Raw genomic sequence first — 14,786 nt, 5'->3', positions numbered from 1 at the left:
TAAGGCCGGACAGGGCTGGTGACACTCGCAGATCCAACATCAAGATCTTCCAAATGGCTCTTCTGATTCGTGTTAGTGATCGTTGTGTTTGTTAAAAGCTGTGACGCCACTGAAACTTTGTATCTTACAGTTTCTGTGTTCCCGACTCCCTAAACATGAGTTTCTTGAAAACACTAACGGTACTCCAACTCTTCCTTCCTCCAAGGGCTTCTTTGTGTTGTGACTTCCTTTACATACTTTGGTTCCGCAAACTTCTTCTGCCTCGTTCTCTGCTCCCCCGCCTGCTTACCTATATAGACTGTTACTATTCACCCTCCTTTGTCTGCCTTCCATTGTCTCTGTCAGCAATCCCCGTCAGCCTACCACTTAAAGATTGTTATAAGCACTAGATCACCATCTTTCACCTACCATGTTTTATCAATGTTCCTCAGGGCCCCTCGTCTCCCCAATTATAATGTTATACGATCTATGCAACCTTCCTTAGTCGTCCCTGCATCGTCAGAGTGTCCTCCCCGTCATCTCTATCCATGCTTTGGACGCCCTCACTCGGCTCCGCCTACAAACTTACATCCATCATTTCTTCGTTCAGGTCCTCCTCGCCGCCGGCCTGTTGGTGGCAGCCGTCAGCGCCGCCCCGCAGCTGACAGCCGCCCACCCGCTGGTGCCCAGCACCCTCGGGCACAGCTTCTCCAAGGCCCAGGACGACGCCAGCACTACCGTGGCCCCAGGGCAGGAGGCGCACGCCACCCAGAACGACGAGGAAACAGACGGGACCCAGACCGAGCAGCCCCAGCCTGCCAGCCCCATCTCCTTCAGCCACGCCACGCGGTTCACCCGCAATGCCCAGAACGAGGATGAGAGTGAGGAAGCCCAGACCGAGCAGCCCCAACCCGCTAGCCCCATCTCCTTCAGCCACGCCACGCGGTTCACCCGCAATGCCCAGAACAAGGAAGAGAGTGAGGAAGCCCAGACCGAGCAGCCCCAACCCGCTAGCCCCATCTCCTTAAGCCACGCCACGCGGTTCACCCGCAACGCCCAGAACAAGGAAGAGAGTGAGGAAGCCCAGACCGAGCAGCCCCAGCCTGCCAGCCCCATCTCCTTCAGCCACGCCACGCGGTTCACCCGCAACGCCCAGAACAAGGAAGAGAGTGAGGAAGCCCAGACCGAGCAGCCCCAGCCTGCCAGCCCCATCTCCTTCAGCCACGCCACGCGGTTCACCCGCAACGCCCAGAACAAGGAAGAGAGTGAGGAAGCCCAGACCGAGCAGCCCCAGCCTGCCAGCCCCATCTCCTTCAGCCACGCCACGCGGTTCACCCGCAACGCCCAGAACAAGGAAGAGAGTGAGGAAGCCCAGACCGAGCAGCCCCAGCCCGCCAGCCCCATCTCCTTAAGCCACGCCACGCGGTTCACCCGTAACGCCCAGAACAAGGAAGACACTGAGGGAGCCCAGACCGAGCAGCCCCAGCCCGCCAGCCCCATCTCCTTAAGCCACGCCACGCGGTTCACCCGCAACGCCCAGAACAAGGAAGAGAGTGAGGAAGCCCAGACCGAGCAGCCCCAGCCCGCCAGCCCCATCTCCTTCAGCCACGCCACGCGGTTCACCCGCAACGCCCAGAACAAGGAAGAGAGTGAGGAAGCCCAGACCGAGCAGCCCCAGCCGCCAGCCCCATCTCCTTAAGCCACGCCACGCGGTTCACCCGCAACGCCCAGAACAAGGAAGAGAGGAGAGCCCAGACCGAGCAGCCCCAGCCCGCCAGCCCCATCTCCTTCAGCCACGCCACGCGGTTCACCCGCAACGCCCAGAACAAGGAAGAGAGTGAGGAAGCCCAGACCGAGCAGCCCCAGCCCGCCAGCCCCATCTCCTTAAGCCACGCCACGCGGTTCACCCGCAACGCCCAGAACAAGGAAGACACTGAGGGAGCCCAGACCGAGCAGCCCCAGCCCGCCAGCCCCATCTCCTTAAGCCACGCCACGCGGTTCACCCGCAACGCCCAGAACAAGGAAGAGAGTGAGGAAGCCCAGACCGAGCAGCCCCAGCCCGCCAGCCCCATCTCCTTAAGCCACGCCACGCGGTTCACCCGCAACGCCCAGAACAAGGAAGAGAGTGAGGAAGCCCAGACCGAGCAGCCCCAGCCCGCTAGCCCCATCTCCTTAAGCCACGCCACGCGGTTCACCCGCAACGCCCAGAACAAGGAAGAGAGTGAGGAAGCCCAGACCGAGCAGCCCCAGCCCGCCAGCCCCATCTCCTTAAGCCACGCCACGCGGTTCACCCGCAATGCCCAGCACAAGGAAGAGAGTGAGGGAGCCCAGACCGAGCAGCCCAAGCCCGCCAGCCCCAAATCCTCTTCTGATTCGTGTTAGTGATCTTTGTGTTTGTTAAAAGCTGTGACGCCACTGAAACTTTGTATCTAACAGTTTCTGTGTTCCCGACTCCCTAAACATGAGTTTCTTGAAAACACTAACGGTACTCCAACTCTTCCTTCCTCCAAGGGCTTCTTTGTGTTGTGGCTTCCTTTACATACTTTGGTTCCGCAAACTTGTGCCTCGTTCTCTGCTCCCCCGTCTGCTTACCTATATAGACTGTTACTATTCACCCTCCTTTGTCTGCCTTCCATTGTCTCTGTCAGCGATCCCCGTCAGCCTACCTCTTAAAGATTGTAATAAGCACTAGATCACCATCTTTCACCTACCTTGTATTATCAATGTTTCTCAGGGCCCCTCGTCTCCCCAATTATAATGTTATACGATCTATGCCACCTTCCTTAGTCGTCCCTGCATCGTCAGTGTGTGTCCCCGTCATCTCTATCCATGTTTTGGATCAGGGTTGGAGTAATTACACTTGAAATAAATACTTACAATTACAATTACTTTCATAAATTTTGAATTACAATTATAATTAAAATTACATTTGGAAATAGCAATTACATTACAATTACAATTACTTCAAAATAAATTATATCATAATTACAATTACATAATGAACATCACTTCATTTTTTTTTTTTACCAGCGGAGAGCAATTCAAGGGCAACAAAAAAATAAAATAAAAATAAAAACGCTAACTGTTGCTCTCATATAGCGATAACTATAGAGTGGCAAAAAGAGGTCAATTTCGGATGGAGAGGTGTCTTGATACACTCTTCTTGAAAGAGGTCAAGTCATAAGCAAGAGGAAATACATACGAAGGAAGGCTGTTCCAGAGTTTACCAGTGAAAAGTTTTTGAAAGAATGAAGATGCTGGTTAACTCCTGCATAATGGGTTTGGACATTATAATGATGAGCATGAGTAGAAAGTCGTGTGCAGTGGGGCCGCGGGAGGGGGGGGATGCATGCATTTAGCAAGTTCAGAAGAGCAGTCAGTGTGAAAATATCAATAGAAGATAGAAAGAGATGCAACATGGAGGCGGAATTTAAGAGGGCTGTCAGTAATAGGAGGAGAGCTGATGAGACGAACAGCCCTAGGCCCGTACCAAGAGTCGTGAAGGTCGAGCCGCGTACCTTCCCTTCGACAATGTAGGCACGGCCTCAAACCGTCCCTTCAATCCTTTACCACAAGTCACTATGGAAGGTAAATGCACATACACACACTGCAACCTTCTTTTCACCTACCAGATCTAATGCACGCACACACATACAAACACACAGTGCTATTTATGGAGGTATAATATCCCCATGGTGCTATTCCAGCCATAATATTGTCCGTTTCATTCCGTCTGTCCACTCGTGAACGTAGATGTGGCACCTGCGCATTGTGAGCTTGTGTTTGCGTGAAGATCATTTGAATGTTTGTGCATACAAAAAAATCCTCAAACCATTGTATATGAACCGCAAACAAAAGATTTGCATTGATAATATAACATACAAGGACACTAAGAAGCAACTTGTATATCAAACAGTATAGTTTGATCATACTCGAATGATCTATAGCCTTTCAGATACTCATATTTCATCTCATTAAGGGATATTGTCAAGGTTCCAGAGTTTGGTGCTGCAATCGGAAGGGATAACAATAAACAAGATAAATGATTAGACACCAGTTTACTTTAAGTAAAGTAGAAACCCCAATCACAATCTGAAGTTTCCAACACGAAGGCTTCAGCACGCCGGTGTTATGCCGGACGTGTTACTTGGGTTCCGTGTCGCCGTCAGGAGACTCCTTGGGAGGGAGAAATGTAAACACTTTGCACAGTTTCTGTAGTTTAATGTTCTTCCTTAGTAGTACACTTCACTCTGACTCTTCACTGAACACTAGCTTACTATGACTGGGACTGGCCTCCTCTCGCCCTCTTCTTCGATATATATCCAGAACAGTACAGTCTAGAATGTTACAGTATATTTTAGAATTTTAGATCATACAAGAACATGTAGCAAAAGTATGTGCGGGTTGGCAACACTTCCCGCCTGGCGCCTGGCCGCGCCCCGCGGGGCGCGGACGAGGCTTTGCTCCCCGCCCCCTTGCTCGCTCTTCCCGGACCCTTCTAGAGCCTCATGGACGCCGGGGGAAGCTTCCAGCACAACACTATTCCCCCCCCTTAATTGTGATCGTCCCGATCACACACTTAACTATATACAAACATAAGAGAATTAATCAAGAACATAATAATCGTCGTATCGTTGTGGACGCCTGCGTTGTCTCTGTCTTCTGCTCGGTGCCTCCTGCGCGTCTGTCTCCTGGTGCGCCTCGTCGTCGTCCGCTTCTTGGGGTGTCCCTGGAACATCTGCCGAAGCCGGGAGGTTATCTCCCTCGGCTGAAAGGTCCAGAAGGCCTACGTCGTCGTCGACCTCCTCTCGGTCCTGGACGTCCCTTGCGTTTTCGTCGGCTGCTGGGTGTCTGTAGTTGTTCCAGGTGTAGTTTCCCGGACCGTGGTACCTCCATAGGCGGTTGACGTGGACAACTTTCGGCTTGGTCCTTTCCGTTCTCCGGATTCGGTAAGTCACGTCGGAGAGGCGTTCTAGCACAGTGTAAGGGCCTTCCCAGGGGCTCTGTAACTTCGGAGACTGTCCTTTCTTCCTCTGCGGGTTGTAAAGCCATACTTGGTCTCCTTCCTTGAAGTCAACGTGGCTTGCCCTCATATTGTAACCGCGCTTCATGGCCTCCCCGGAGAACTTCAAGGCACCTCGGACTTGATGGTGCACCTCTTCCAGCCGTTCCTCTAGTTGACGGGCAAAACTGGAGGCGTCCCTTGGAAGGCTTTCCCCAGGAGGCCTTCCTGTCAGTAGGTCCACCGGCAATCGCAGCTCACGTCCAAACATCAGCTTTGCCGGTGAATACCCCGTAGTCTCGTGGGCGGCAGACCTGTAGGCCATGAGAAGCGCAGGCAGCTTCTGATCCCATGAAGACTGATCATTGTTGCACTGCTTGGCCAACTCCTGGCCCAACGTCCAATTAAACCTCTCCACCATTCCATCTGACTGTGGGTGCAGAGGGGTGGTCCGGGTTTTCTTGATACCCAGAAGCTTGCAGCACTCAGTAAGGACTGTTGACTCAAAATTCCTTCCCTGGTCGGAATGGAGCTCGTTAGGCACACCGAAGCGACAGAAGAACTCCTCCACCAATACCTTAGCGATGGTAGTGGCTTCCTGGTCAGGGATGGCGTAGGCTTCCGGCCACTTGATGAAGTAATCCATTGTGACGCAGATGTACCTAATTCCGTTCGTCGTCAGAGGCAAGGGTTCTGCTATATCCACTGCCACCCGTTCCATGGGGGCTCCAACCTGGTATAGTTGCAATGGGGCACGGTGACGCTTCTTGGGGCCCTTCTTTGCACAGCAAACCTCACACGCGTGACACCATTCTTCCACGTCCTTCCTCATGCCAACCTAGTAGAACCTTTGCCGCAGGCGACTCAGTGTCTTCTTTACCCCAAGGTGTCCGCTGGTGATGCTGTCGTGCATTTCTTTCAAGACGCCTTCCCGGGACTTCATAGGTAGCACCGTGGACCAGTAGTGGTCAAGACCATCATGAGAGACCCAGCGTCGCTGCAACACCCCGTTGTCCATCCGAAGAGTGTCCCACTGAGTCCAGTGATTCTTGGTGGTAGGGCTTTCTCTCGAGATTACTTCCCACCCAGGTCGCGTTGACGATTGACTCAGCCACTCCATAATTGGTCTCAAATCTCGGTCCTCCCGCTGCAGTTTTCCCAAGTCTTCCCATGGCACCTCCGTTGTCTGTTCCACTGTAGTGCGGCGGCACATATTCTGGACGCTTTCCCTCTGGAGGCAATGTTGACACTCAGGTAGGCAGGGGCGCCGGCTCAAGCTGTCCGCGTTACCGTGTGTTAGCCCAGATCGGTGCACAATAGTGTAGTGATGCTGCTCTAGTTTACTTATCCAGCGAGCAGGCTGGCCCTCAGGGTTTTTCAGTGACTTTAACCATCGCAATGCAGCGTGATCCGTGCGGATGGTGAAAGTTGCACCGTACAGGTAAGCATGGAAAAAGTCAAGGCTCTTGACTACTGCCAGGAGTTCTTTCCGGGTCACGCAATAGTTTTTCTCGGCTGGGGTGAGCTTCTTGCTGAAGTAGGCCACAACCCGTTCCATGTCGGCACATGCCTGGGACAGCACTCCACCAATCCCCTCATCACTGGCATCACAATCCAGTATAAAAGGCTTAGAGGGGTCTGGGTAGGTGAGTACGGGCGAGCTGATGAGGGCCTCCTTGAGCTTCTCAAAGGCAACCTGAGTTTCCGCTGTCCACTCAAACTTGCGCCCCTTCTTCGTCTGGAGGTGCAGTGGTGCAGCAATCGTAGCGAAGCCTTTCACAAACCTGCGGTAGTATGAGCACAACCCGAGGAAGCTCCGCAGCTCCTTCACGTTGGTGGGTGTCGGCCAGTCCCTTACCGCAGCCACCTTCTCAGGATCAGTGCGTACTCCAGCCTCGCTCACGATGTGTCCCAAGTATTGGACCTCCTTTTGGAACAGACAGCATTTCTTCGGGCTGAGCTTAAGGTGTGCAGCTCTAAACCGGGCGAAAACCTCTGATAGCCTTTCCATCTCCTGCTCGAAGGTCTGGCCAAAGACAATCACGTCGTCGAGGTAGATGAGTGCCGTCTTCCAGTGAAGTCCCTCCAGCACCCTCTCCATCAGCCGCTCGAACGTGGCCGGCGCGTTGCACAGGCCAAAGGGCATGACCTTAAACTGCCACAGGCCTTGACCGTAGGAGAAGGCTGTTTTCTCTTTGTCCTGCTCCGCCATTTTGACTTGGTGATACCCTGACTTCATATCCAGTGTTGAAAACCACTTGGAGCCCACCAAAGCGTCGAGCGTGTCGTCGATCCGTGGGAGTGGGTATGAATCCTTGATGGTGAGATCGTTGAGGGCTCGGTAGTCCACGCAGCACCTGAGGGAACCGTCCTTTTTCCTGACGAGCACTACAGCAGACGCCCACGGGCTGCTGGACCGCTCGATTAACCCCTGTTGCCGGAGATCATCCATCACCTCATCCATCTCCTTGCGACGGGCTGGTGCCATCCTTCGAGGAGCTTGCTTCACTGGGCGGTGGCTACCTGTGTCGATGTGGTGCTCTACCAGGTCCGTACACCCCAAGTCCAGGTCTCCTGTGGAAAACACATCTGCATTCCTCACGAGAAGCTCCCTGAGCTGTTCCACTTGGGGCTCCTCTAGACACTAGGAGCTCCTGTCAAACAGGTCGCGCAGGTAGTCGGGCAGCTCCTCCTGGGGCTTCGTCAGGGTGTTCCTGCAGACACAGGTTCTTGGTGTCTGGTCGATCTCTTGGCACAACCCCACCATGGTCCCTTGTTTTATTTTCTTTGGGCTGAAGGAGACATTGGCCACGACGACAGGCACTTCCGCTGCAGCAGGGTCTACCAAAGTACTGCCTACAATCACCCCGTTTTCTACCGGGCATCGACTTCCACTCTCTACCACACACAGGCTAGCCGGGGGGGCACCCGTAATTTGACAGGGTAACAGCATCTCTGACCTCGGAGGAATAATGGTGGTGCGCTTGACCGTCACTGGCAGGTCTTCCTTGTTCACAGTCGTCAGTGGCACCCTCCTTCCTCCTACAGTCAGCTGCTTAGCGCGGAAGTCCAGCTCGCACCTGTGGGAGACAAGATAATCCATACCTAGGATGCAGGGGTCGTCCATGTCGGCCACGTACACAGAGAGGAACTCTTCCTTTCCTCCGAGCTCAAACTTCACGTCCATTGGGACTCTGAGCTCTGCGTAGTGTCCTGTGGCTCCGCACAGTCGATGCGGCGTCTTAGGAAGCCGACGATGACTCACCACGTCAGGCCGCACCAATGTGCGTTCCGAACCTGTGTCGACGACCACAGGCCACAACACTCCGTCAACCTTGCCCTCCACTTGGCAGCTTGTCATGGTGGTTCTCCTGCACACTGATATCTTCGGGGCATGTACAGGACAGACTGGTCGTTGCCCCCGTGAACCAGTCCTTCTTAGTTTCCCGAGTGGTGGTCCCTCGTTGGGGGCACATTTTTCCGACACTCATTCTTCCAGTGCCCCTTTTCTCCACAGGTCCAGCACTTGGGTCCTTCCCTGGGCTTCTTCTTAGCGCCACCTTCATATTCCTTCTTCCTCTTATAGCATTCGTTCTCCTTGTGCCCAACCTTCTCGCAGTACCAGCACGTTCCTTGGAACCTGTCTGTGTCGCTGACAGCGCCCTTTCGTGCCCTAAAGCCAGAAGTCGAGTCGTCCCTGAAGCTTGACAAGCTAGACCTTACAAAGGACTCAAACTCCATGGCACGTGCCAGAGCTTCCTGCATTGATGTTGGCTTAGCTTGGTTCACTTGTATCTTCAGCTGAGGGCTGTCCAGGGCATCGATGAATTGATCACGCAGCAAAACCGTCAGCAGGTCAGGGGTGGCACCTGGATATGCCTTGTGCGCCATGCTCTCAAGGTCCTGAGCGAGTTCCTGAAGAGACTCGCCGCGCCTCCTGTTGCGGGTTCTGAACCTAACCCTGAAGAGCTCGTTCTGGTGCTTGGTCCCATATCGTTGCTCCAGCGCCTGTGCCAGCCCGCTGTAGCTGCCCTTTGTCGCATTGTCGAGCTGAGCAAGGACCTCCAGCGCCGCCCCTTTCAGGCTAGTGGCCAGCTGTACCGCGCACTCTTGGTCATCCCATCCGTTCCGAGCTGCCAACAGCTCAAATTGAGCGCGGTAAGCCTCCCAGGAGACCTTGCCATCAAACTCCTGAGGCTTCTTTCTAACAGGCGAACCCAGCAGACTCATGGGGCTGGCGGAACTTCTTGCGGGGATAAACTCAGGCGAAACAGGGCTCAAACTACCCCGGACTTGCGTAGGAGAAGCATCTTGGGTACAACTAGCCCCTGCAGGCACTGGCTGTCCGTTTCCAGCCAAGCAGTCTTCAAGGGCCTTCACTCTGTCACTTACGTCACAAACTGCCTGTTCAGTATGGTTCACCTTTCCCTGCACTTCTAATATTTCTTTGTGTGTCGTCTCCCGTACCACCTCCATCTCTTGTTGAAGATTTGTGTGTTCTTTCTCCACCAAGTTCGTGGTCACATCAGTCATTTCTCTTCGCACTGACTCACTTCCATCTTGTACTGCTTTTAGCTGTAGCTGTAATCCTGTGAAGCGATCTTCTAGCTGTTCTTTGAGTTCTTGGAGTGTTCCTTCTTGTTGTTGCTGTGCTCTTTCTTGTTGCTGTGCTCTTTCTTGTTGTTCTTTGAGTTCTTGGTGTGCTCTTTCTTGTTGTTCTTTGAGTTCTTGGTGTGCTCTTTCTTGTTGTTCTTTGAGTTCTTGGAGTGTTCATTCTTGTTGTTGCTGTGCTCTTTCTTGTTTCTCCCCCTGTAGTCTCAAGGCTTCCAAAAGTTCAGTCAACATGTCGTCCCTCTGGGCAGCTTGGAAACGAGTCTCCATGGCGAAAAAACAAATGGCTACACTCCTGACACCAGTGTTATGCCGGACGTGTTACTTGGGTTCCGTGTCGCCGTCAGGAGACTCCTTGGGAGGGAGAAATGTAAACACTTTGCACAGTTTCTGTAGTTTAATGTTCTTCCTTAGTAGTACACTTCACTCTGACTCTTCACTGAACACTAGCTTACTATGACTGGGACTGGCCTCCTCTCGCCCTCTTCTCCTATATATATCCAGAACAGTACAGTCTAAAATGTTACAGTATATTTTAGATCATACAAGAACATGTAGCAAAAGTATGTGCGGGTTTGCAACACTTCCCGCCTGGCACCTGGCCGCGCCCCGCGGGGCGCGGACGAGGCTTTGCTCCCCGCCCCCTTGCTCGCTCTTCCCGGAGCCTTCTAGAGCCCCATGGACGCCGGGGGAAGCTTCCAGCACAACACCGGACTCAGCAATGACCCGTTGCACGGCTTCTTCCTCTTCTGGGCGTCTCGTCCAGAGTGGCAATGACGAGGCAGCAATGCTTCGTCCTTGAAGTGGTGTAGACGTGGTAGACGAGGGAGCCGCAGGAGGAGAAGGGGCGTCAGGTTAACGACAATAACGGGAGTCCAAGGCGTGGAGAGGGGAGAGGTAAGGCACCCAGAACGAGCCCACGGTATCTGAGTTAACCCGAATGAGAGCAGGGCTTGGAACCGGAGTAGAATCAAGTGTTCAGAGCGAGGCCCGGCCGCTGTCTGACGAGGAAGGCGCTGGCGCACACCTAGTCGCCTCCCACAGCGGATTGAGAAGCCTCGATGGTTCAGTCGACCGAGGCGTCGAACGGCGTCAGGCGAACGAGCAGCGCGAGTGTAGCAGGTGGTTCGCTGCGCCTCGGTAGTTGAACGGCTTCGAACGGCAAGAAGCGGGCGGGCGGCAGGATTGCCCCGGTCGTTCGCCTGCCAAGTTGGTAGTTGCCCTCACATATATAAAGTTACATACGACTCTGCAAGTGTCTATACATAAGAAATTTTGATGTTGCATGTATAAATAACATGGGTAGCCTAATATTCGAAATAGCCAAGCATCGCATTCAACAGTTATTATTTATTATTTCATGTTTTTTTCCATTATTAATCGTTATTTGCATGCAGTAAATTATTAAGATACCCTTTGTTTGCACTTGCAGAGCCAGATGTCTTAACTGAAATAAGAAAGAATTTGAAAAACCATAGATCGTTGGAGAATGTGAGCCATGAAGGTTCCCGCCTGGCTGGTTCCTCTGTGCTTTGAAGACGCGTGCTGTTGTTGTAAACAAGACAAACATATTCGCTGCAACTATAATATACGACTTTCCAATTAGGGAAAATATTTTCTCAGGTTGTTTTAACTGAACCGCAACTATTTGCCACACCAAATTTGGAAAATAAACATATTTTTCCTCGAAGGTCTGAGGGAAGACACGGGGTAGACCTAAGTCTATATATACCAAGTCAAGTCACTCTGCTTCAAAACTGCGACCGGTACGCGCAGGGGGCGGTTTGGGGGTGGAGCAGCGTGATGACGTCACTTGAAGGTAAAAAAAAAATACCCGACAGTTCAGGGGTGACTAAAGTTGCGGCCGTGTGTGCACTTTGGATGTGCATGCTTGCTTGCTTTCACAGCGCGTTCAGGCAAGCCACTGATGAAAAAAAATAAGCCTTTTTATTGTGCTGTTGCGTGACTGTAATTTCAATGCCTACAAACGGCGGTGTGAGGTGTGAGGGAGGGTATGTTGAAGTGATTGATTTAAATTGGTCCGCCTTTCTTCGTTTTCTCTAAATCCCTGTTTCTACATTCTCTAGTTTGGCTCCAAGCCACGCTTCTGCCGTGTCTCCTCCCACAAACCTGCGTATGACTTGACTTGGTATATATAGACTTAGGGGTAGACCTTGCCTTCCCTTCGTCTCTTCCACAGACCTTCGTTCCAAAAATGCTAGTGACTATAGGTACGCACCGTCCTTCCCTTCGAGCTTCGTCACTAAACCTTCACGACTCTTGGTACGGGCCTTAGACTCCACTCTGTCCAGAAGAGCTGTGTGAGTGGAGCCCCACCACATGTGAGATGCATACTCCATACGAGGGCGGACAAGACCCTTATGTAAAGCATCTGTGCGGGGGAGAAGAACTGGCGGAGACGATACAGAACGCCCAACCTCGAGGAAGCTGATTTAGTGCGAGAGGAAATGTGAAGTTTCCAGTTGAGATTTTGAGTTAAGGATAGACCGAGGATATTTAGTGTTGAAGAAGGTGACAGCTGAGTGTTGTCGAAGAATAGGGGATAGGTGTTTGGAAGATTGCGTCGAGTTGATAGGTGGAGAAATTGGGTATTTGATGCATTAAAGGACACAAGGTTCCTTTTACCCCAATCGGAAATGAGAGCAATGTCTGAGGTTAAGCGTTTTGCATCCTCCAGTCTGGAGTCTCGTAATTCCTGTTGAGAGGGTCTTCTGTTGAAAAAAGTTGAATAATGCAGAGTGGAGTCGTCAGCGTATGAAGGATAGGACATTTTGTTATGGAAAGAAGATCATTGATGAATAACAGGAAGAGAGTGGATGAGAGGACAGAGCCCTGTGGGACACCACTGTTGATAGGTTTAGAGGAAGAACAGTGACCGTCTACCACGGCAGAGGTAGAGCGGTCGGAAAGGAAACTAGAGATACAGGAACAGGGAGAAGGATAGAATCCGAAAGAGGGCAGTTTAGAAAGCAAAGATCTGTGCCAGACTCTATCGAAAGCTTTCGATATGTCTAACGCAACTGAGAAAGTTTCACCGAAACAGCTAAGAGAGAATGACCAAGAGTCATTTAAGAGAGCAAGAAGATCGCCAATAGAACGCCCCTTGCGGAACCCATACTGGCGATCAGATAGAAGATCAAAAGTGGAAAGGTGCTTTTGAATCTTCCGGTTAAGGATTGATTCAAAAGAGTTAGATAGACAGGAAAGTAAAGCTAAAAGGCGGTAGTTTGAGAGATTGGAACGGTCACCCTTCTGAGGCACAGGCAGGAAGGAAAGGTAGATGTTGACAAGCAGAGGCGAAAGAGTTTGACCAGGCAGGGTGACAGCACGGGAGCACAGTTCTTGAGGACGATAAGAGGCACTCCATCAGGCCCAAAATCCTTCTGAGGGTCGAGGACAGAGAGGGTATAGAAAGCATCCTTAAGGATCTTAAAAACAGACATAAAGGAGTCAGAGGGGGGGTGAGTAGGAGGAAATTGCCCAGAATCGCCTTAGTATCTTAAGAAGAAGCGTACCGTGTAAGCAGCCAGCGTAATTGTAGGAGTCTATAGGACTGAAGTCACTGAACCTCACTGTAGGATGGTTTTGGAGGAAGTGAACTGAATTACGTCGCATAGGGCAGCAGTGTTGCCACGCTTCGGTGACCTGTGCTACCTACATCCAAGGTGATTTTCCCCTACGTTCCCCTACACACCAAAACTGATAATATAGCATCAGACTTCTTTTTTCCAAAAAATACGTAACAACATATTAAAGACTGAAAGGTGATAAAATACATATGTAAACTTCTTTAAAAAAAATAAGTAAAAACATATACAATGTACTACAAAACAATAAACAAAGGCTTGGTTCGGTTACAAGTTTCTTGATTGCTTTCGAATCATCTGCAACATTAAAATGGAGTGTACTAACCATGCATGTCATCAAGACAGTTGAAAGAGATTTTTTTCTAGTCTTCATTGCTACAACATTCAGCTCTGCTTTAATCCTGCCCTTTTTTTTAATTCATCCTTTGATTTCACAAACTTGGTCATCGGTTCATTTGACTGAATTCGCTTAGTAAGTGACTTATATGAGTAGACGTTTTTGTGTGACCAATGAACTCAGATTTTCCTGCCACTAGCTCCTTATCACACACTCTACAATGAGCTTTTTCCATTCGTTTTCCAGCAGAGAGCCATCCTGAAGTCCAGCTTTCTTTTTCCCACTCCGCCCTGTATCTTTGGGAACGATAATTCTTTTCAACTTTTGGCATGATTATCCCCTTTGCGAAATCCGTAACACAACAATCTCCACACAACAATGGCACAATGTTAAAACTGAGTGACTGCGCTTCGTGACTGCCTGCCTCAGCCCGTTTGCCGGTGAGAGGCGTGAGTGCTACGAAATATTCCTTTATCATAAAACTCTCCTGTACACCGTACATGTTGCTAGCTTCAACATTATTTTGGTGAAAAATACGGACTAGTGCAATTGTAATCCATAACAAGTTTCTCGTAAGGACTTCAAGCCTATTTTCTCACAAGAAATAAAAGAATGGTAGTAACGGGGTCGACGAGGGAAACGCATTTTGTCACAGGAAATACGTTATGGACAAGAATGAATCGGCCGTCTCTCTCTCTCTCTCTCTCTCTCTCTCTCTCTCTCTCTCTCTCTCTCTCTCTCTCTCTCTCTCTCTCTCTCTCTCTCTCTCTCTTAAAATCGCGTCAAACCTCAAATTCTCACAGCAATGCATCGATGCAGCAAATAAAGCGAACAGAATGTTGGGCTTCATTAAAAGAAACTTTGTATTCAAGAATAAAGATGTAATACTTCCGCTCTACAATAGTTTAGTCAGACCCCACTTGGAATATGCGGTACAGTTTTGGTCTCCCCACCATGCAAAGGACATTGCTAAACTAGAAGGTGTTCAGCGTCTAGCAACAAAAATGATCCCCTCCTTGCGCAACAAATCCTACGAAGAAAGGCTTTCCACCCTTAACATGTTCTCTTGAGAAACGTCGCCTCCGAGGAAAACTGATCGAATGTTTTAAAATACTTAATGGTTTCACGAATGTAGACAGAACAAAATTGTTTATGATCGATGACACTTTGCGAACGAGGAACAATGGCACAAAACTCAAATGTAGACAAGTAAATTCAGACTGCACCAAATTTTTCTTCACCAACGTTG

General features: G+C 50.8%; 1 long non-coding RNA gene across 1 annotated transcript; it reads right to left on the bottom strand.

The window, feature by feature from the left end:
• Positions 1–2,467: 2,467 nt before the first annotated feature.
• Positions 2,468–14,584, bottom strand: LOC127000669 (uncharacterized). Its single transcript, XR_007754378.1, has 2 exons — positions 10,191–14,584; positions 2,468–4,407 (listed from the first exon to the last, which is right to left on the bottom strand). It is a non-coding gene; the product is annotated as an uncharacterized LOC127000669 (long non-coding RNA).
• Positions 14,585–14,786: the final 202 nt, after the last annotated feature.

This window comes from Eriocheir sinensis, chromosome 19 (genome assembly GCF_024679095.1).
Source record: "Eriocheir sinensis breed Jianghai 21 chromosome 19, ASM2467909v1, whole genome shotgun sequence".
Classification (NCBI taxonomy): domain Eukaryota; kingdom Metazoa; phylum Arthropoda; class Malacostraca; order Decapoda; family Varunidae; genus Eriocheir; species Eriocheir sinensis.
The sequence above is the reverse complement of the archived record's forward strand: the minus strand, read 5'-3'. Positions and strand labels throughout refer to the sequence as shown.